This window comes from Macrosteles quadrilineatus, unplaced genomic scaffold (genome assembly GCF_028750875.1).
Source record: "Macrosteles quadrilineatus isolate MER2022 unplaced genomic scaffold, UCM_ALF_1.0 Scaffold_39__1_contigs__length_1060358, whole genome shotgun sequence".
NCBI lineage: Eukaryota > Metazoa > Arthropoda > Insecta > Hemiptera > Cicadellidae > Macrosteles > Macrosteles quadrilineatus.
The window spans coordinates 458,513-482,359 of NW_026542632.1; the positions used below are offsets into that span (position 1 = coordinate 458,513).

Consider the following 23,847-nt stretch of genomic DNA (forward strand, 5'->3'; position numbering starts at 1 on the left):
TAATGCCTCACCAGATGTTAGCAAGACACATTTGTCTAGACTCAGTCCTCGTGTAGCGCATTTATCAGCTGTGAAGTACGAATCCACTTACAAGAAGCGGATGGTTATAATTACTCAGCTGGAGTTAGCACCAAATCAAACAACTGTTATGGCCAGTTTGTTTTGGTCTGGCACAAATGTGGAGTGAACTTATGGAAACATTATTTTTGTTGGTTAACTGGGGAATATATATACATTTAATAAAGGGTTCCCCTTAACATCCCTTTTCCAGCTCAATCTTAAAAATAAATGCATGTTATCAATTACTAAACTATATCCAACAAAATATCAAACCTTTGCTGGAAAAAGGTTTACCTTTAATACTAACCAAATTTAAAATGGTTAAAAATGTGGTTCGAATTCCACTATAAACTGTAGGTCCACTAGTTGTCATTAGCTGTATGTGCTATTAATTAACAGCTGTGTCTAAGGAACATGTCGGCCTTAGTTACTAACAAGACTACAAGATCGCGCCACTCATCCTACACTCATATTTGGGTTAAAATACGCACATAGTGGCGTCCCATCTTAAATAATTGATAATTAAACTATTTTTGGGTTGGGTTGAATAAAAAACCAGCAATACTTATGGGCGGAATTGCTGTATCTCAGATTAGTTTAGAGACATTACAAAATAGCAGAGCGAGGCCTTTAAATGCATGTTTGATACAAACTCATGAAGCACACCTGTTTGACACCGAACGTACCTATATGATAATTACACAAAAGTCAGTTGAAAAAAACTGTAAAAATATAGATCATACTTCTGTTAAGTTTAATCAGTGGTCCCGGGTTCCTTACCGTATGCGTGACCAACTGTTTAATATTTGTACTGGATCCTCTTCATTCACCGACAGAGCTTAAGGGTGGATCCAAATCAAACAGAGATGTAAAAAGCCCCTGTAGACCCGCCTAAGTAAACAGAGCAACTTTTTGCCCAACTTTACTCTTTGCTTGTGGAACTACTGAACCAAGTAAACTTCATTTCTTATTGCAGGTTTTGCTGTATTGATCTTAGACCTAACTTTTGCACCAAAGAAGCAAATATCGAAACTGTATTTCATTAAGAATAAATAATGTAATTAGTTTACGTTCGTAATATTTTTTAAGTTTAGAAAAGTACTTAGTTTTTCGTTTTTGAATAGTTTTGGTCTTGCAAGAAATTTGAACATGATTCTTTGTCAATAAGTTGCAAAATCCCAATTAATAGTAATTTATTAGATGTAAAGATTTGCATTAGCTGCATATGTTCAACAATAACGAGTACATTTAGTAATTAAAAATCTTATTTTGTTACAGTTAAACCATATTTCAACCAATGTAAAGAATGAATTACAAAACGTTCATTATAAAAACGGCTGTAATGCCTTTTTTCTAAACCAAAAAATATAAATTCCTAAAAATCAATTGTTTTGCTGTGCATATAGCTGTTTTATACACTCTACAGTATTCTCCAATGCTCAGATGTGGTGCTACAGAACACTTGCAACAACATAACAGAACATATGCCGAAACATAACGGAGAACATATGCCACAGCATAACATAACATATGCCACAGCACAACACCAGACACCAACAAAGCCTTCTGAATATCGTTGCTGTGAGGCAGTTTTAAGGGATGTAGCAGAGGCAGTGACCAGCCCCAATATTCAGGGATCAAACTGGATTAACCAGCCATTGTGCTCTTTATAGGGTTGTGTCTTGTATAAATGGTGAGTTGTATTGTGTTTGTTTCAGTGTTAGGCTATTTTCGACTGTACAACCAACTTTAAAAGCCAGTCAAATTTGCATTTTCATACTGCAAACGGAACACGGCTGGTGTACTTGTTAAAGATCGAAAGTTTTGGTTGAATCACCACCAAAAGCTGATAAAATATTCCATTTCAAAATTATTACACGTTTTTTTAGTAAGAAATTAGCTGTTACACGATTGAGAGCTACATATTGAACAATGTAGATAAATGAATCATGCAACATTTTAATAAACTTATGGTGCATATTTACTAAAAGGAAAAAAATATCACCCAATACGACGTGAGCAACGTACACCATACTTTTATCGGCAAATTCAAAACTCAACTTCAACACTAGTCTAAAGTAGCACTCTCGTGAGGAGTGGGCTATTTAAACAAATAGTGCATCGATGAGGAGAAATCAAACTCCTAGAATTTTGACTACAGCTCCCGAAAAATGTGACTGAGGGATAGATCCTCATAAATTCGATAAAATAATGAATGTTAACACCTAAAGTACAGACCAAGTTCATAGTTCGACTCTGCAACTTATTTCGTAGCGTCAACTTGGACTTAAGAGCTAAATTTAGATTTATAACGAAAATACCGACGTTTATGTGGATATTTTTGTTATTTCATAATATTTTAAATAATTGACTCACAAGGATGTTTAAATCCAGATAGTTTCTACAGGTGATTCATAACTGGTACCACACTTACTTATACAAACTACACTTAACGACTAACCGATTCTCCACAGTCTGTCCGTGTAACCCATTTGTCATCCGACACATAAAGTTTAGACACAGCTTTGTACATAGACGATGTTTCTGACAATCATTGTTGTTACTCCATTAGGTTCCAAAGAATGACACAGCCTACTAGACTACGGATAATGTTTTAGTACAAGAGTATAAATTTGACATTGATATGTATTCAATGAAGATAACTATATACTGTACGCATGACTTATGAGTAGATAGTTACTACACTAACGTTAACCATGTATTATTCGTCACATTAAGTTTATACTAGTGATGGGTCGGTACTTAACGTCAAACGGTTCCGACCGTTTCTTGGGAAAAATACCGGGACCAAGAATCTATGGTGAAATGTCGGTACGAATACCTTCGGTACAAAGTTAATTGGTTATATTTTTATGTACTCATTTTAAAAACTTAAATTGTCAACCATGGTGATTATTTTTCACTGAGGTATAGTAGGCTATAGGATGATTATTTCAGTGTTAGTTGGTTAAGTTGTCGTAACTATCGTCAGCTGATAGATTGGTGCAATCATCGACACCAATCCACCAACTTCAAGCAGAATACAGAACCAGAAGGCAAGCTTAATAACGACTGGATCAAATAAATTATTTATTTGGACTCAACAAAAGTAGTACATTACCTTAAAACCATCCTTTCTTTATCTGAGGTTTATTATTAATAACATTAATAATAGTTACACAGCTTTGAAACGACATAGACTAAATTTCCGCAAATCATTGTTTCTCGTTTAGGTTCCAAAAGAATGACAGCCCATTAGACCACAGAAAGGTTAAATTACATGAGGAGTTTCTTCTAAACGCACGATTTATCAAATACTAACTCCACTTAAATTTACATTAACTTTACACATTTATCATGACATAACGTGATAAAATAATCCTTAAAAATTTATTTCACACTAGAGTCACCCGGTACACCGAAAGTCAGGAGACAGGTTCCATAATACAGACTATATCCACCTCAAGTACCACATTCTCCTTTAGTATTTGAATCATCCAAAACATGACTGAGCGTGTGCATATGATACACAACAGGATTTGTACAAACTTGACCAATATTTCGGAAAATTATTGTTTTACAATGGGTATTAAAGAATTACACACACCACTTAACAAATTGTAACTACACGTATTTACTTTTGCAATACACAAGCTATATCTATCTGTACTAAATGTCACCCATTTATCATCTGTGACATAAACTTTAGACACATTGTGAATGTATGGAAATATTTTGAAAGCGTTTGCAGACGTTTGAAGCAGTAAGAACTGTCTCGGAGCTCCCGACGTTAAACAGTGTTTAGAAACTGCGCCTCTCTTTGATGTGTACGAGACAGACCGTCTGTTGCATTTACACTCCCCTCTTCTTCTTTCTCTCGAGAGTTTTAAGCAGTAATTGCCACATTTAATTGCGGTGTCTCCGGTGTGTTATTAGAGCATACTTATATCTTTGGTTTACTTTGTGCTTTATATCATGCAAAAGTGTTTGCAATTGCATTCAAGACATAAGTTTCATTAGCAAAGCTTAGTAAAACTAGTCAAGAGTTACAAATACGAATATATGAATGTATAATTTGTAAAAAAATCATTTTAATAGTATTTTCGATGAAGTAGGATATAATTCAATCTTAGTTTTACATTAAAATTACAATAATCTAAACACATACCTATTTGTGACGTAGAAGTAGACTAAGTATATAGAATATCTTGCAAATATAAATTGTTAAAAAATACATCAGCTAATTACCAAATAAAGAGTGTTTTAATAGTTGGTTCCTAAACAATAACTGGAATTTTAATTTAGTTAGTAAAGTGAAATAAATAGACCGAATAACTAATATAATAGGAGCTGTGTGTAATAATTAATCTATGAGTAGTTTTAACCCATACAATAAATAAATAGAATAAATATTTTCAACAAAAAACCTTATTATGATATAAAATGTTTTAAAAATAAATTCTAGCAAGTTTGTGTATTAAGTAATTATAATAAAATCCATAGCCGTAAAGGAAAAGATGAAATTCATAGTAAAGAAGTAACATAATCTAATGAAACAAAATTGATCAAACATTGTTTCTCAAAGCTTTGTGGTGTAGGAACTAAATTTTCCGAACTAATCTTGCACCTTGATAAGCTGATTAACTTTGGAAACCTTTTAAGTAGTATACTAAATAAATATGATGCAATTATTGTCGAATTAGTAGGATAGTGATTATAATATTTAGGAGCCGTATCACGTTTTAAAATGTAAGCTCTGCATTTGTTGTTCGGTAAGCACTGATAACGATTTGTTCCTCTTTTATTTTAGGATAAATTATATAACTAGCCTGTGAGTTACTCTTTGATATAAATAATTAAGTATAGGTAATAAATATTTGGTTAATAATTAATTTCAACGCTGATAAAATATCAATTAATAAACATTCAACTTAAATATGCTCTTTAAATATAACAGACAGAAACCTAATACGCCTTACTGTTTTAGTTGATATATGAAAATAAAACATTGTACGTTTGGTTAATATAAGGTAATCAGGAGGGCCCAAAAACTACATTTCCACCCAAAACTCAAACTAAAAAATTTGGATGAAAAAAATACTTTCCCCATATACTAATTGGGGAAAAGTAAAAATGAATTGTGACGCTAATTATCTTATGATAAAGATGACAACAATGAAAATATACTGCACCTACATAATGTAGTGTATGCCATATTACAATACAGCACAAACCAAACCACGGGCCTAATGCAGCAATACAGCAATACAGCTTCATGTTGGATGTATTATGAGGTCTGCAGCGAAGGTGCATATTGGACAGCTGTTATATTGGGAATGCAATATAAGTCACATGCATGGGATGGAATTGATATGAACTGCATCTGTTATAGTGTATTCTTGTAGTACTTTTGTACATGTTTTCTTGTTTTAAATGTTTGTCCTGAATTTATAAAAATTCTACTCCATGTGAAACCCTTAGGAAATAGTTATTTTTATGCTTTCGAAGTTTTTTAGTTTTTTTCAAATCCTTTTCAACCCCCCCCCCAAGGTTTTCAAAGGTGTCTTTTTAAAATTGGAAGGATTGTTTGGTTTATTAGCTCATACGGAAACATAACAACAAATAAAAAAAAACATATAAACAAATAAAATAATTCATCAAAGTTAATCTACAGTAATGCCATTCAAAGAACGTAATATTCTATAGTCAATAATAAGAAGAAGAATTGTGTTTTCAAGCAACTTTGAATGGATATAATTTGAATTCTAGGTATGTACACAGTAGCATAGTACGGGACATCACTACTTCAATTTTTAACCATTGTGTTTGACTTGAAAAAGTAAATTTGACGTTGTCAGTAGTTCTTTAATAAACGTACCTTGGTTGAAATGGGCTAATTGATGTGTACAAAAATGGTATTTCTATACAAACACAGTAAATGAGTAGTAGGTTTGCATACTCCCTACTTCCTTCATACACTCCCTACAAAACAACCAAACCAGCAGACGAATTAAACTTGTTATCTATTTCCAATAACCAATTTTAGTGTAGTAGAAATATATTTACATCCCTGAGACTAAAGCCAAAGTATACTCGGGCGATATGCTAAGCATAAAATCAAACTACTTGAATAGCGGAATATTTTTTATCACGTTGTTCCTAAATAGCCATCTTGAACTATGTGTTCAAAAAGCTTGAATCAAACATATTTAAAATAAATATATAGGGTAGCGCTATTGAAGTTAAACGATAGGCTAACAGTTTTTTTTAATTGTACAACATTCTTTCCCAAACAAAAACAACATTTTAATTACCTTAAAAGTACTTCAATCTTAAAAATCATAAAATGACGTTTTTTATCATGTGACTGTCCAATTCCGTCCAATGTTGATAAAATCAATAGCTCTCCAGCAGAGACAACATGTGACAAATCTGAATTGTTAATGCACAGTTGATACCCTGCTGGGTCCACTGTTCAAAATCTCACAAACATTAGAACAGATTTGATCTGTATTTAAACATTCTACCAACATAGTCTACTTACATAACTTTTGGGTTGAAACACAATGATTTGTACCTGTAACAAATAAGAAAGTATAAGAAATATATTTTAAATAATTAATAATATGTGTTGGGTTGCAAAAGAAAAGTCAATTTCAACCCATTAATGAATCAAAGGACGATGTATTATTTTATTGTTGGCAAAATAAATTGGTCAACCTTTCCAAAGTAAAATTTTTAACAATTGTTCAATGTCATTCACACCGGTTTATGTTAATGCTAGTTACCGGCAAAGTATACAATACAGGCACACATTGCCTGAAGCTTTAAGACAAGGTATGGGATTAATAACAATAGGATTTTATACACTTTGATGTATATGCATTTTGTATCAACCAAGGCATTTTATAGAACGTCCACAGTTGTGTCAAGCAAAGGACAAAATAAATATATTTGCTCAAAAAAAATATTTACTTTACAATATTTAAAATTGTGTGCGTATGGTTAGGTTAGGTGAGTTAAGGTAAGTTTGTATTGGATTAGATTGGTAAATGCCAGAAAAGGAATCAAAAGTCTAAAAAAAGTATTTAGATTGATAAAATATTATTTAGGTACAATAAAATTGTACAACAGGTTATTTTGTACTTTACCTGTAGTGCTAAAGGACATTCTACAAAGTGTCTAGGCAAAATAATGTCCTATATTTCATACTTTACCAGTAACACATGCACATGATTAGTTTAAAGCAGCGTGTAGAGTTTAATGTGCAAACTACTTTGTTAATGCCTGCAGTAAATATTTTACAGCTCCAATCCAATTTTCTAGATAGTCGTTATTTGGAGAAAGTCTTAGGAATAGTTGTTACAGGGTGTGGATATTTTTGAACCAGCATAAAATTAAAGTAAATGAGTCCTTGAGCTCAATCCCTCAAAATGGTTTTTTGAACCCTTTTTGCGCACTTAACTACCTACACACTTAAAAACTGTAGCATCCTGTTGCAAATAAGAGGTGTTATTTAGACAAGTTGCGTCTTATTTCGAATAGAAATTAGGTTACTTTACGACAACAACAAATATTGATTACTACAATAACAATGGGTTTGAAGTATTGATCATAGGAGAAATTAAATATTTCTTCTTTATATTAATGCTACATATTTTATTCGTATGAATAACACATTGTTGTGGCAGACTGTTGAAGTGAAAACTACGACGACTCATTTAAATAAGTAAAATGTTAGCTGATTACATTTTTCGTTACCAAGTTAAAACTAAAATAACAGAATGGGTCCAGAAACAAAGACAGAGTTGTTTTAGGGAAAACGCCAGTTTTTGCGAAGGAGCCAAAGAAAGCAAACACCATCTGCAACAAAAACTGACTTGGCTTCGCATGGAACATCGCTCTCGATTGATGTATCGATACATCGATATTGTTGTACATAATATATGAGCCGGGTGATATGAATAGTAAAACCCAATATGGAATTATTTTCATTCGTCAATCACGCAGTCGATTTTTAAAAATAAAAATGTTCGTTTGAAAAAAATATTATTTTAATTAACTGCTACTTTTTGAGAGAACATGTAAAATACAATTCTCACAATACTCTGATAAATTAGTTATTTGAGATCAAGTAAAATACAGTATTTTGGAAAATAAGTAAAAGTTTTCTCTAGTTACAACATTATGATGTCACTGATTGATACAAACGATTTAAAGTAATTATTGCGTATGGTGCGTTCTATTTGTCTCAAGATTCAAGATTCAAGATTCAAGATTCAAGATTTATTGAGCCGTTCAGTTTATAACAATTGGCCAAGTCACTAACACTAAACTAAAATACAAAACAGAGATGCATTCCTCTTGATTCACAAAACAATGTCCAAAGAGCACATACAAATGTCCAAAGAGCACACCATGCATAATAGATAAATAAATAAAAAAACTGCAAAACAAAACTGTAAAACATGCAGCGGAGAAAAAAATATAAAAATTAACAAAGCAGAGAAAAAGCAAAAAGGAAAACTTAAAAAAAAACCACACTCATCTACGTCTGTGTGTTAATTTAAATAACGTTTATGCTACTGATAATAAACTTTTATAGATTAGATGTAGAGTATGTGGGATTTGTATTTTACGAAACTAAAAGGCACTACCTGTGCACCTACCTAAGTAGATAACGATTCTAAATACATAACAAGGTTCTCTCTGAAAGGCAGCTTTTTGAACTCTTAAGTGTTATACAATGGACGCAATATAGTAACTAACTGTTGCAAGTAAAACTTAAACAAAAGTGGCCTAATCTATACCAGTCATGGAGTTGTCTCTACGTCTAGAAGGGAGCCCCTTACATTAAGGGTTCGAATTCCGTTTCCATCAGATTAAGTATGCAAATAATGACAAGTTCGCCTGTTTGTGGCAATTAGATTGTAATGAACGTACTGTGTAACATACAGGGTGATTGATATAAGTGTGCCAGCCGTTTTATTCGAAAACTATAAGAGATATCAAAAAAAGTTAAATGGTAAGTGCCTTGATTTTTTTATTAAAAAATTTTAGTCAAGTCAAAAAAATTATTTTAGCCGCCATTTTTCCAATATGGCCGCCAACTTTGATTTTTCTTGCGGAACACCCTGTATTTTATGATGTATTCTGGTAGAAAAAGTAATTTTAAGACGATTTTATTCTTGTAATTTTTTTCATAAACCTAACCGTTTCAAAGATAATAATGGTTTAAGTTGTCAAATTTTGAATGGTTTTCGAGCAAAACAGCTGGCTTGCTTGCTTAGGCCTTTATCGAAACTCTTTCTCATGCAGAAAGTTCAAAACTTTAACCATTATTATCTTTAAAACGGTTAGGTTTATGAAAAAAATCATAAGAATAAAATCGTCTTAAAATTACTTTTTCTACCAGAATACATCATAAAATACAGGGTGTTCCGTAAGAAAAATCAAAGTTGGTGGCCATATTGGAAAAATGGCGGCTAAAATAATTTTTTTGACTTGACTACAATTTAAAAAAAAAAATCCAAGGTACTTACCATTTAACTTTTTTTGATATCTCTTATAGTTTTCTAATAAAACGGCTGGCACACTTATATCAATCACCCTGTATATTAATTTGTTCATCCTAGTGGTATTAAAAATTCAAATTCCAGTCCATTGGTTGTTATGAGTAAGACTATGCTGTTATAAAAGTAAAAAATGCTGTTATACAAAAAAGTAGATGTAATCTTCAATACTACAGTTTTATATTTCTCATAAACTCAGATATAGGTTCCTTTAAAATACCGATAAAAACTTTAAGTTTGCAGGAAAAGGTGAAATTAGACACTCTTTAATTCAACAAAAGCTCAAAGCTGATAGATAAACACAGTTGAAGCACAGAAAGAGTTGAAAAATTGTAATCAGAAATCCATAGCCAAAACATATTAAACAAATAACACCATATCATATGAACTTCAATAAATAAACTGAAACAATTTATTTAATTAATTTTAATTAGAAAAACAAATCTCCAGCTAGATGAATTGTGTATAAAACTTTTGAGCACCATAAAGGAAATATTGTTCATAACAAATATTTTAAAAGACAAACATTTCAGCGCACGGGCTCCAATTATTTATCACATTACCGTGAAGATTTATAAAGATTGACTACAGAGGCCACGCACAGTTGGCTTCTCTGATGGTTTTTGGCGCGGTTTCGCATATAACACCTGCTAAGATGACTTGTCCTTGGTGGATTTGGCGGGAATAAATTGCTGGTGTGTTCTTGAAACTTAGTGGAGCGCCGTGGATATTATATTATGATGGCGTTGACCATTAACAAGGTTAGGGGAATTCAAGTGTGGATGATATAAAGTGAATATAATAATAAATATGTGCAATGATGTTTGCACAGGATCACATCACCATAACAGTTTTATGTGTTCTTTTATGTGTTCCTAAAGGGGGTATTTTTTAAATTATAAACTTGCATTGACTATGGATTTAAGTAGACGTCGCAATGCCACGATGTAGGATACGATGTAGCCAATCTTACGATACAGATGAGCGTAGTCATGTTGAGCTGACGACAGAGGGCGTGGATGTCAATGACTTAAATCTGCAAAATACACCAACTTTTCAACCTAGCCAAACTAAAGTAACAACTTACTCTACATTATATATAGACCCCAGTTGCAGCAAACCTGCACATCAAGCGAATTTCAATTTATCTATAAGGGGAAAAGTGTTTTTTGATCAAATGTTAATAGTAAAATAAACATTAATACATTAATAGCTAAGCTGTTTCAACTGAATCAAATAAAATATACACTTAAATTTCACAGTTAACGAAATGTTAAAATATATATAATCCATAATAGCCCCTAGTGTTCTTGGTTTCGTATATATATATATAGTGCTTGGGAATTCATGTTTTGTTATTTATTTTTAGAATGTTGTTGTAGGTAATACAATAAAGTTGTATCAATTGAATGCGGATACTTTTACATTAATAAAAAAATAGCCCTTAAATTCAAATGCTATAAATTTTAAAATGTCTAGTTAATTTTTTAGTTCAAACAATTTATTTTTAATTAATAAATATTAAGAGTACATTTTTGGTTGGCAGGCTTGCACGCGACAGTTGACTATTATAAAATAAGACATACTTCAGTTATAAATGTTTCTTTTATATTTATGCACTAGCTACTCAATTCATGTAAACGTGAGAATAAAATTAGCCACAGTTTAAAATTAATTTAGAAAAGTCCTCATCTTATTAAGCATAACTACTGATTAGATATAGCTCATTATCATAGAATAACCAATGAAAAGCTTTTGTAAACCCAAACCAAACTTGGTTCAAAGGTTGAGTATACAACTTCTGGCGATGTTCCAGGATTCCTGAGGGAGTGAGAAAGAAGGGGGGAACATTTGAGGTCTCTCTCTCTCTCTCTCTCTCTCTCTCTCTCTCTCTCTCTCTCTCTCTCTCTCTCTCTCTCTCTCTCTCTCTTTCTCTCTCCCTCCCCCTCTCTCTCCCTCCCCCTCTCTCTCCCTCAATCTCTCTCTCTCTAACACATTATTGAGTTGTTTTGCTGTCTGCACTACTCCACTATTTCTAGCTGTAATGCATTCATCGTGTTCTAACGAAAACATCTACAGTACTAGTTATTACAAATATTACAAGTTTATGTTTGTGTTAAGAAACATTCACAAAATTGATAAACTGATTGCTGTTAACATTGTAGACCGCTTGAAAATAGTGCGATTTATAGCCAAAGGATAAATGAAGCAAATATTTAGTTTTATGGACATTAACAATGTATACTTTTACAAACTGAGGGAAAATGTGCGGTTTTTGAAATTATGCCCTAAACTCATGGGATATCTTTAAATCGTTTATCCTTTTAACTAGTTTAATTGGATTTTGTATTTAAGACCTTTTACTTTATAGTTAAGGACTTGCAGCTGTTTCATGGTTTTGAGAGCTTTTAAAAGACTCATGTCCGCTCACTTATAGCTGTATCTATCAACTAAAGATTTTATAAATGTTTTTTTGTAATCTTATCCACAATTTATTGATGTTGATACTGTAAATCGAAATAATGAAATGAAATTAAAATGATTCAATAATAACAATCATAACAAAAATAAAGGACAATTCTATAACGATTAGTTTTATAAATTAATAATTTTATTTCTTTTACAATCTTGTTATCACTACACAAATCATAAAACAGCTAAATTGTTAAAAAACTAATGACAACAATATTAAAAATAAACATAGCCCTGACATGAAGCTGGTTTTCGTATCTGGGGCTATCGAAGTAGGAGCAAAGCCTGGTATATTAATATTGGTGAACGAACAAACGAATTAAACGAATGGAAACAAATTAGATTAAAATTAAATTACTGATCCTTGGATGGTATCTGTAATCTCTGATACAGTACTGAATTTTCCATAAGAATTTTCGAATAACTAAAAAAAAATCAGAAAGAAATCTTACCCGATAAAACCTCACGTTATATCAAAATGTCAACTCGAATTTTAACAATATTTCTCACGAACAATTGATAAAAACTGGATTTGAATCTGGCGCCAAATCAATTGATTGCAGGATTAGCAGTGGGGATAAACTAGGTTTGTCAAATTGCCGTCCCATCTCGTTAATACGAGACTGATTGGGTTTAATTTGTTATAATCCTGATTGTGTACTGTACAACCCAGGCACTCAGAACGCAAGTGATAATCCTATCATAATGTTTACTGGACATTCTTACTAGTAATTAACAACAACCTTTCTTAAACATCTGGAACTTGTGGTGTGAAAATAACTTATTTCAACTAATATACTTCCGAACTGAAAAATAACAAGCATAGAATGAACAGAAAGCACGTACCCAGCTCTACCCTATCGGCTCAATATTTACAATGGAATATATTCACAGGTACACCTGCAATCTGCCGTTACGTTTATTCATTGAATACAGTGAACGATGTGATTTGTGATTCATTGATTGATGAGAACGAGATTTTAATGACCGTCACAACATATGCAGCTTTTCTTCATTGAATGTTTTTTAACTGATAAAGGAAGGCACAAAACTATAAATTCCAGAGAAGATAAGATATGGATCATGTGACAGTGTGGTGGTACTTGGACGATGATTCATATAGTGAAAGATTTCATTATTATGCCTACCTGGTAGGTTAGTTTCACTTCAAAACTTATTATGTTGGGTGCTGATGACAGGAATTCCCGCAATTGCTTAACATTGAAATAAATGCAACTTTTATGTTCAAACATGTCGACAGCACGAATAGTGTTAAGCAGCACTAACCTAAAACGATGTGTGGATTTCTAGGGACAGGTTCAATGTTTCTGGAGTATTTTTGTTTAGTTTTCTGACTTGATGGAATACAAAATAAATTTGTGACGAGTTCAACTTTAAATGTGTAGCGGTTCCGGGCTAGAGACTAGTGTCCTGGATGTGAACACATATAAACACAAAAACGCTAAATTAATCTAAGAATACAACTTCTTTAATTCATCTTTACAGCCCCAGAATTACGTTTTATAACAAATAATGGCTAAACGTACCTCGTCAGACTATCCTTAACGTATTGTCGAAACTTGCTACATATGTTTCGGTGGTATTCTTATAACATATGTAGCAAATTTCGACACTACATGTTAAGGATTGTCTGACGAGATAAGTTTAGCCATTATTTGTCATAAAACTACTACCAATTAAGAACGACTGAACCACAAACCACAGAAGAATGACTGAACTACAAACCTCTTAAGAATGACTGAACCACAAAACACTAAAGAAGGACTGAGCCACAAACCACTGAAAGATGACTTAACCACAAACAACTGAAGAAGGACTGAACCACGAACCTCTGAAGAATGATTGAACCACAAACCACTGAAGAATGACTGAATCACAAACCACTGAAGAAGGACTGAACCACGAACCTCTGAAGAACGACTGAACCACAAACCACAGAAGAAGAACTGAATCACAAACCACTGAAGAATGACTGAACTACAAACCTCTTAAGAATGACTGAACCACAAAACACTAAAGAGGGACTGAGCCACAAACCACTGAAAGATGACTGAACCACAAACAACTGAAGAAGGACTGAACCACGAACCTCTGAAGAATGATTGAACCACAAACCACTGAAGAATGACTGAATCACAAACCACTGAAGAAGGACTGAACCACGAACCTCTGAAGAAGGACTGAACCACAAACCACTGAAGAAGGACTGAACCACAAACCTCTGAAGAATGACTGAACCACAAACCTCTCAAGAATGACTGAACCTCAAACCACTAAAGAATGACTGAACCACAAACCACTGAATAATGACCTAACCACAAAACACTGAAGAAGGACTGAACCACAAACCTCTGAAGAATGACTGAACCACAAACCACTGAAGAATGACTGAACCACAAACCTCTCAAGAATGACTGAACCTCAAACCACTGAAGAATGACTGAACCACAAACCACTGAATAATGACCTAACCACAAAACACTGAAGAAGGACTGAACCACAAACCACTGAAGAATGACTTAACCACAAAACACTGAATAATAACTTAACCACAAAACACTGAAGAAGGACTGAACCACAAATCACTGAAGAATGACTGAACCACAAACCTCTGAAGAATGACTGAACCACGAACCACTGAAGAATAAAAATACGATAAATTTACGTTATGTTCTAATAATTTTATATTAAATTCCATAGCGTTTTCTACCACATAGTAAAATAATAACGATGTATTCAACTCACGAGCCGATTGTATGCTTATGCAAAAATTAAACAATACTAAGCTATCCAGTAAACCTCATCGGCGAAATCGTATTAACACTCCGTGGAGGAAACCCAATCACAAAAGAGCGTTAACCTATTTCCACTAAAAGTTTCCACCTCACCGCTGGATAACTTTCCTTTAATTTTCCACCAATTTAAACTCACAACAGGATATCAAGAACCACATTTCTGTGGCTGTATTCTGCAGGATCTGTTTTTGTGGTCGCTTTGTTGACAGAGCTATGCATACCATCTCTGTTTGTACAGGATCGCCCAATAATACAGGCAGTGTTCGCTTTTGATATCAGGTCTGAGGTGAATCGTTTTGTAGTAAAAAACTAAACCTTCGCACTTAACGCATAAATTCAATATGTGTCAGCAACCTTTGTTGCTTGGGTCAACATAGTTTGAAACACATAAATGAATCATATCGTATGTATTAAGCTCTCAACTCAAAATATTCTATTTAATAGATTTTGTTGTTATTTGTGAAACCTCTCGGCATTTATGTAGTTTATTTGTTAATCATCATAGAACATATTTAGACATTTCGGCTAGAGGAAACAAACACTTAAAAAGTGACGTGACTTTACTATAAAATGTCTGCTGCCGATTACAAGACAATCACTAGTGAAGAAAATCACATTTTAAATACCGGTAATCATAAAATAGTCAGATTTTTATTTGAAAACAAACATTCTGCAACTATGGAGTGATAATGGTCAAAATTCGAAAAATGATTTCCCTTATCTTATTTTGGACATTAACTGCATTAAAAACTCCCGAGTTGATCGTGTAACAAAAACTGGGATCGACCAAAGCGATACGTGCATCTAAGTCCTGTTTGGAAATGAACAAACTAAACAAACACACCCACACAAAGATCCAATTGGCGCAGCATATTCAACGTATAAATCTACGTTAGCATCGATATGACATTTCCCCATTTACAACTAAATGAATGTGTTCAATTGTTTTAAATGAGAATAAATGTCAATGCACATAATCTAATTACCTCAGTTCATGTAGAGTAGGATATGTTTTCAGTTTTATATTTTTTATGAACTTAAAGACTTTCAATTAATTTTAATATCCGAAGAAGATAATGCCCTAATGATACACCTAATGATAAAATAAGGTACGAATTATAGCAAAGTTTTATCAAATTGCTTAGCCGTTATGTATCAGCATGCGAATTTCGATAGCTCAAAATCGTTAATATTATTATAGTCTAAAAACAAACGAAATAAATATTACCTGGTCGAAGTCAGTTTGTGAATACTGGGATAAATGCATAAGTCTGTGTTCATCGGCGCAAGTTCACAACACAATTGTAAACACAAGACACGACAGACAACACAATAATAAACACAAGACTCGACACAAAACACAATTGTAAACAAAAGACACGACAAACAACACAAAAACACAGTACACGACAGAAGTGAGGTTATGTTAAACTACAAAATTCCGCGTAACTCCCTAATCCATATGCATCACTAAAGATAAGACCAAACGTCAATTCATATAATCTAAAATGGATTTAGTTTATCGTTACACTGGCTAGATTTATAGTTAAGTTTTGTTATAAATGCACACGCAGGCGAGCCATGTTTCAGTATGAGGTTAGGTTGGCAATCGGAACCGTGTGTGAACTGCTGAACTTCTTTGCCCCTCTCGACACTACCCTTAAAACGATGCCCTTGTCATGGGTGTATTGTATGTGTGTGTGTGTGTGTGTGTGTGTGTGAGAGGGAGAGAAAGAGAGAGAGAGTGACAATAAAGATAGGGTGAGAAGCCGGTCTTAAGTGAACAAAAACAAAATCATTCATTTACAACCGCTAGCACTGGTGTGACCCTGACAAGTTTTTACGTATTTCAATTACAAACAACAATATCACTCACGCAATATATTTTCTTTTTACATGACACAGTTGAAAGCCAAACTATATTTTCACTCTAATGCGGAAGTTCGCTATGAAAATTGTTTAATTATATAATTGTGGTTATTATAAAATTACAAAAGTGTTAAACCGTTCATATTATTTAGAAATCTTGATTGTCCTAGATCAAAATCACACGATCCCTTAATTTCATGGTTACTACAATGATGTTGAACATTTTTTGTCCTGGGACATAACATAAGGCTTGGTTTTTAGGACATAATTTGTCCGGAATCGTTTTTCACATTAGATCAGGCTAGAACTAAGGGTTGCGGCATTATCACTTAGATATAATCCTTTGGTGATTTTGCGTGATTTGAGCCTGCGTCTTCGTGGACCAAAGTCTCGCGCTTTATCACTAGACCAGGTCACCCTGATACTGTACAATAACGCTATTTTAGACATTTTTACGAAATTAAGTTGTATATTTGCGTCGATAGACATGGTTTAGCTCCTGAGCTGAATTGATGACTATAATATAATGTTACACGTACTCATCATGTGCGCGACAGACCTGTCTTTCGGTTTTTATGTTTTAAATGTTTGTTATCTTGTTACGTGTGTGTTTCAAGTTTGACGACGCCAAATCCGGTGGATGTATGTATCTGAGGATGGCATTTTGATGCCGAAACGGCCGTAATATATACGGAAACTACGGAGCTGTGACGAGGTTTGTACAATTATATTATAGTGTATATTTGCGTAAAAACTAATAAAATATATAAGGTGCCAAGCCTTGTGGTTTGTATCATTAAAACAACTACACTCTAACAACTCATAAAATAATAAACACAATACAACCACATGCCTACATAACAATTCATCTAAATAATTAAAGTTAACAGTTACCATAGTTTTATAAGATTTCATAGAACAGTTTAAACACACAATAAATAAATAACGATCGAAACAGTATGAAGACTTAGACCAGTGTTCCATTATACAATCCCTGTTATTAAATTCTTCCCAAATATTTTTCTAATACGCTTACTCCTCAGTGTTTAGTGAACGACTCCCAAAGAAGATGTGTTTACTATCAGATAATACAACAGTTAATAAACGCCAGCCAATAATGCTTTCAATAAAGAGATTTTCTCCGCTAATAGCGTTCCTTTGTACAAAACCGTCACCGATTTTATTATCTGAGCTTTATTAGCTCGGCTGGCTTATATAGTTTAGTGTCTAACCAGTATTTTATGGCCTTACGAACATGAACTTTAACTACAGGTTGATGAAGTTAGTGTGGTACGTAAATGGGTAAGCACTGGATTAATGTGTAGCCATGTAACATAGAATTTTCTTTCGTTGATTGATGTGTACAGAATATTTTATAGAAAATAATGTGGGTTTTATCGGTTTGTCCAGCAATAGATAACATTTTCAGATCAAAAATTCGCACTCACTAGACGAGTGCTAATCATTTTAATATTTAAGGTATCAAATTAAAGGGACGAGTAATATGTTGAGAGCTATGGATGAATTCATAGCTATTACTGGCTTTACTTTAAGGAGGCCTTGTTTTAATAGATTCTAAAATTGCGTTCTTCAGGGTTTCGACACAAAATAATCCATAGTGTAATTCTCACACTTTAATGACAAATGAATACAACATATACCAATTTTACCATGTGATATTGGACAACCATTCAATAATTCAATATAAACAAGGGTTGTCAGATCAGGTTTTATACCACACCAAGAAATCAGAAATCCTAAGGTGTAAATAACCTAAACCATCAACAATTTCCGACAAAACTAGAAAATTTCCTCACGTCACATGTCCCAGGGCTCCACAGATGATATGTAAAGTCTGCACACATCTCACATATTTTATTCACACAAACAAGGAAACACGCCAAAGACAAGGGGAGGTCTTAGTGAAATGTACGACACGAGACACGACTACACCACGCACTTTGCTGTCGTGCATATACATGCCAACTGTCCATTTCTGAGCAGATGTCTTTCTTTTGTCATATTTCCGGTTGTCACAAAAGCACGTATCTCAGCATAACTTATGTAGGTTTACTGGGAAGTAAACATTATGTGCTATAATATTATACGTATCGTAATTTTTTTAGGCATTATTTATTACTTGATTTGTAGATTATGTATTAGTATATGTTTATCACTAGATTAGGGTAGATTTGCCATAACGCGATCATAACCGGGCGAGTAGTTTAAATTGCGGGTTTTTAGAATAATATAAATCTATAGTTATTATGGTTATTGCATATTCATGTCCCATGAATATGTAATTGAGTCACACTCTTAATTCTGTTTTATTTCATTAAGTCAGCTGACTTTGTCGTGAAAATCACTCGTTTAAGGTCAGCTGATTCCACTTTAAAACTATCAACTTTAAGCACACTTTTTGCTAATAATTAATATATTTTTTTCGATTAAACAATTTATTGTAATCATTTTCTATTGCCGATTATTACGGGGTTTAAAATGTTGTGTAAAATCTTACCTTAACACGTCTAACTAAACCTAAACCTGAACCTGAACCTAAAACACGTCATTACTCACAAATCGAACAACATAGGGAAACACGTTGAAAAACAGCAAAATAAAAAGAGGATAAAATTAAACCAAGAAAGAAATTAACACTTTAATACTTGTGTTAGATTAAATATTTTTACTTTACTTATCACTAACGCTATATGACGATTCCAAGATTTTGACCCCATAGAAAAAACAAATTACATTCGTGTATGTCTGTATGGATAATATTGCACTGGATATTTCAACAATTTGGGGAAACCAAATACTACAGTATTATGCAATATAATGCACATGGTAAATAAAGCATGTTAATTAAAAGGTGCAGTGAATGCACTGGTTCACCAGTGCCAAAACACATCGGTCAAATCCCAACAGCTGAGCAGAACATCGGTGTTGCCAACATTACGGACGAGCCAGTGATGCCAACTGTGACGTCATCACTACAAATCTTACCTAGTCTTGAACACGAGGCAATTAGTTGCCAATAACTTCACGTCCTTGTTCGCATAGTTATATTGAGTTATAACAAGGTTTGCTCTGGTGATAGTTATACAGTAATGTTAATATTTTAACTAGAAGCAAAAATAAACTCTTCTTACCTCGAGGAGATGGGTTCTTGATAAAACATATTTAAGAATACTGTACACGTAAAGAATGGGTGAACAAATATCTGATATAGAGTAACAACATGCAAATACTGTATTAATTGTTTGGAGTAACTATTAAAATTAAGAACGAGTTTTCTTGTGTGTTTGTCGTTTGTAATATGTTCCAATGACGTTTATAAAGGCGCCTTGGGGAGCGAGATGGTATAATGACAGACCGCGGGGCTTCAGGCCCTGAGGCCCCGGGTTCAAATCCCGCCAATCACCAATGGATTTTTATCTATGTGATAATATGTACGAGTGAAAAAGTTCCGGGCTCGAACTAGAGTCTTTGGATCTGAAGGTGGGGCATACAAAAATTAAGTTTTTTAAAGGCTCGTAAAAATAAAAATAAAAAAACATAGAAGTTAATCGACGTATTGAAGTGTTTCACGTATTCTTTTAGAGGAAGGGACATGAATATTTGTTTACTATTTAAGTTACATATTGATAAAATGTATGGCTTGCAAGAGGCTAAGTGGTATGTCTATGAAGTGGTGGTGGTAGTGGTTCATTTTGTGCAAGTTTTGTATGCAAACAATCAGTTATGATTAGCAGTATCTCCTGACATGTTCAAAATTTAAAATTTTTACGCAAGGATCTTGAGGTAAGTTTTTGTTTACGTCATCATTGAACCCCACAACACCTGGCGTGTTGGTGTCACATGGAGCTTGTATTGATCTCTTCAAGCCGATTGATTTTAAAAACCAAGCTTTTGTCTTTCACCCTCTTTTTCCAAACACTGTTTGTTTTTGTGCATCATAATTTATTTAAATCTATTCATGTACAGTACTAAAGATTTCATCCTTCAATTCTTAAACATTAATCCCATTGGTCGATAACAAGCATTTTCAATCATCTCTCTAAGCATATATGAAGAAAGTATTTCTTCTGTAAATATGTTCAAATAGGTTTGGTAAAAATATCAATTTCTGTTGCCAATAATTTATGTAATACCTATCCTAATTTTTTTTTAATTATATGCTACTAGTCTACTCAACAAATGATAAGACACTTAACCCAATATATTACTGGACTATATCCATGTAAAATGATAACTTATGTTGTTGAATACTAATTAAACCATGTCGAATCTTGAAACTAATTTCAACCGCAATTCAAAAATAAATCAGAGAACAATTTCCTAGCTTGTTTTATTTTTCTCGACCTCGCAAACAAACACTCGAGCAAGATTTCCATTCGCCAACGGAGATAAGTCCAAGATTTATCCAACAGACACAGCCCGGATCTACAATTCTAGTAGTCGTGGGAACAGAGCAGATCTGGCTGTGATTCCATCTGCAATTGAAATTTTGACAGACTCAGATATATAGTAAACATCTAAAGCATCGATCTACTCAGATTTTTTTTGTTTACAGGACATTATTGGACACAAAAAAACATTAATTATAGTTTTAAAACAACTAATAGGGCAACATAAGAAATTTCATAACGTAATTTTCTTGTTATTTTTTAGCACACAAAATTTGTTTGCCAATTTTGAATAGTTTGATAAAATATTTAGGGATTCATACAATGATGTTCACGTACGGTTGCGATAAACCTTTTTCCAACTTGTACCGTATGTTCATGTTAAGGACTATCCTTAAGGTGTAGCCTGAACTGACCAAGATTTTTTCCTAGTTAGGATAATTCATCGATCTGTATTTAGAGATCGATGGGATAATTGATTCTAAGCCCAATTACCATAAACAGCTGAGTCCAGTTTCGTACCATCAAAAAGCTACGTTTCTCATGGTCGAAACGGTAAACCGTTGATTGTAAGGCAAACACTAAACTATCAGCTACCCAGCCCCAGCCTTCACATTAGAGGCTTTTAAGTTTTTTTATTGAATGTTAACGAAATGTCGATTTCAATAGTTCACATTAAATTGGTTGCCTTTGTCCTTAAACCAGAGGAAATTATATTGAAGTATATCGTAATAATTAACGAAGACTGGTTTAACCCACTGTAAATCCCATTAGGTAGAAAAAAGAGGTTCAGGAGATCAAGAACTATAAAATAAACTATCGACCTATGATGACTAAATCATAACTTGAATCACACTTCAATTTTTCTCAGCCTAAGCCCCCTTGAGAGCACACTTTATTTTAAGCAAATCCCTTTTAAATATATTCGTGAATGTAACGGTGTAAAATGATTTACTAGGTATCTTCACATGGATTGACACAAATAATTTACTTGGTATCTTCACATGGGTAGACACAAATAATTTACTTGGTATCTTCGCATGGGTAGACACAAATAATTTACTTGGTATCTTCGTATGGGTGGACACAAATAATTTACTTGGTATCTTCGAATGGGTGGACACAAATAATTTACTTGGTATCTTCACATGGGTATACACAAATAATTTACTTGGTATCTTCGCATGGGTAGACACAAATAATTTACTTGGTATCTTCGTGTGGGTAGACACAAATAATTTACTTGGCATCTTCGCATGGGTGGACACAAATAATTTACTTGGTATCTTCGCATGGGTAGACACAAATAATTTACTTGGTATCTTCACATGGGTAGACACAAATAATTTACTTGGTATCTTCACATGGGTAGACACAAATAATTTACTTGGTATCTTCACATGGGTAGACACAAATAATTTACTTGGTATCTTCGCATGGGTAGACACAAATAATTTACTTGGTATCTTCGCATGGGTAGACACAAATAATTTACTTGGTATCTTCGCATGGGTAGACACAAATAATTTACTTGGTATCTTCACATGGGTAGACACAAATAATTTACTTGGTATCTTCGCATGGGTAGACACAAATAATTTACTTGGTATCTTCGCATGGGTAGACACAAATAATTTACTTGGTATCTTCGCATGGGTAGACACAAATAATTTACTTGGTATCTTCACATGGGTAGACACAAATAATTTCCTTGGTATCTTCGCATGGGTAGACACAAATAATTTACTTGGTATCTTCGCATGGGTAGACACAAATAATTTACTTGGTATCTTCGCATGGGTAGACACAAATAATTTACTTGGTATCTTCGCATGGGTAGACACAAATAATTTACTTGGTATCTTCACATGGATTGACACAAATAATTTACTTGGTACCTTCACATGGGTAGACACAAATAATTTACTTGGTATCTTCGCATGGGTAGACACAAATAATTTACTTGGTATCTTCGCATGGGTGGACACAAATAATTTACTTGGTATCTTCGCATGGGTGGACACAAATAATTTACTTGGTATCTTCGTGTGGGTAGACACAAATAATTTACTTGGCATCTTCGCATGGGTGGACACAAATAATTTACTTGGTATCTTCGAACGGGTAGACACAAATAATTTACTTGAGTAGACCCAAATAATTTCTTGGTACCTTCACATGGGTAGACACATTTTTCCAACCTACTTGGGCCTGCGTTCACCAGATCAATGCGACGGAAGATCCAATTTCCTGACGTTTTACGATCAACACACGACACCAAGGAAGTAGGTTGTTTAACATTCTGAAAGAAATCGAAAGATTTTCACAACTATCTATCACATATGTGACATGTGTTCGGAATCCTCTTTATTTTATATTATAGTGTCTTCATAGTATTACCAAATGGCAAAATCATTACATTAGATGAATTAATCACATAACTTTTAACAAAATTAAAGGAAAAAAATATATAAGATTTCAAGGCCTTTAAAAACTAGTTTTTAAAAGAAAATTTTGTTTTGTTTTTGTTTTTATTTTTGTCTTTCCTCGGAAGATTACCAAACATTTTGAAATATCATTCAGAGATTATTAAAATTGATTCTAGGAACTGAATACACTAGTTTGTCTGTTAACAATATGCTTTTAATT

At 33.3% G+C, this 23,847-nt stretch overlaps 1 protein-coding gene across 3 annotated transcripts in view; it reads right to left on the reverse strand.

Annotated features, from left to right (window-relative positions):
* The window catches only part of LOC129005860 (pseudouridylate synthase RPUSD2-like), a 545,856-nt gene that overhangs the window by 56,285 nt on the left and 465,724 nt on the right, over positions 1-23,847 (reverse strand). The gene's annotated exons all lie outside the window — the stretch shown is intronic.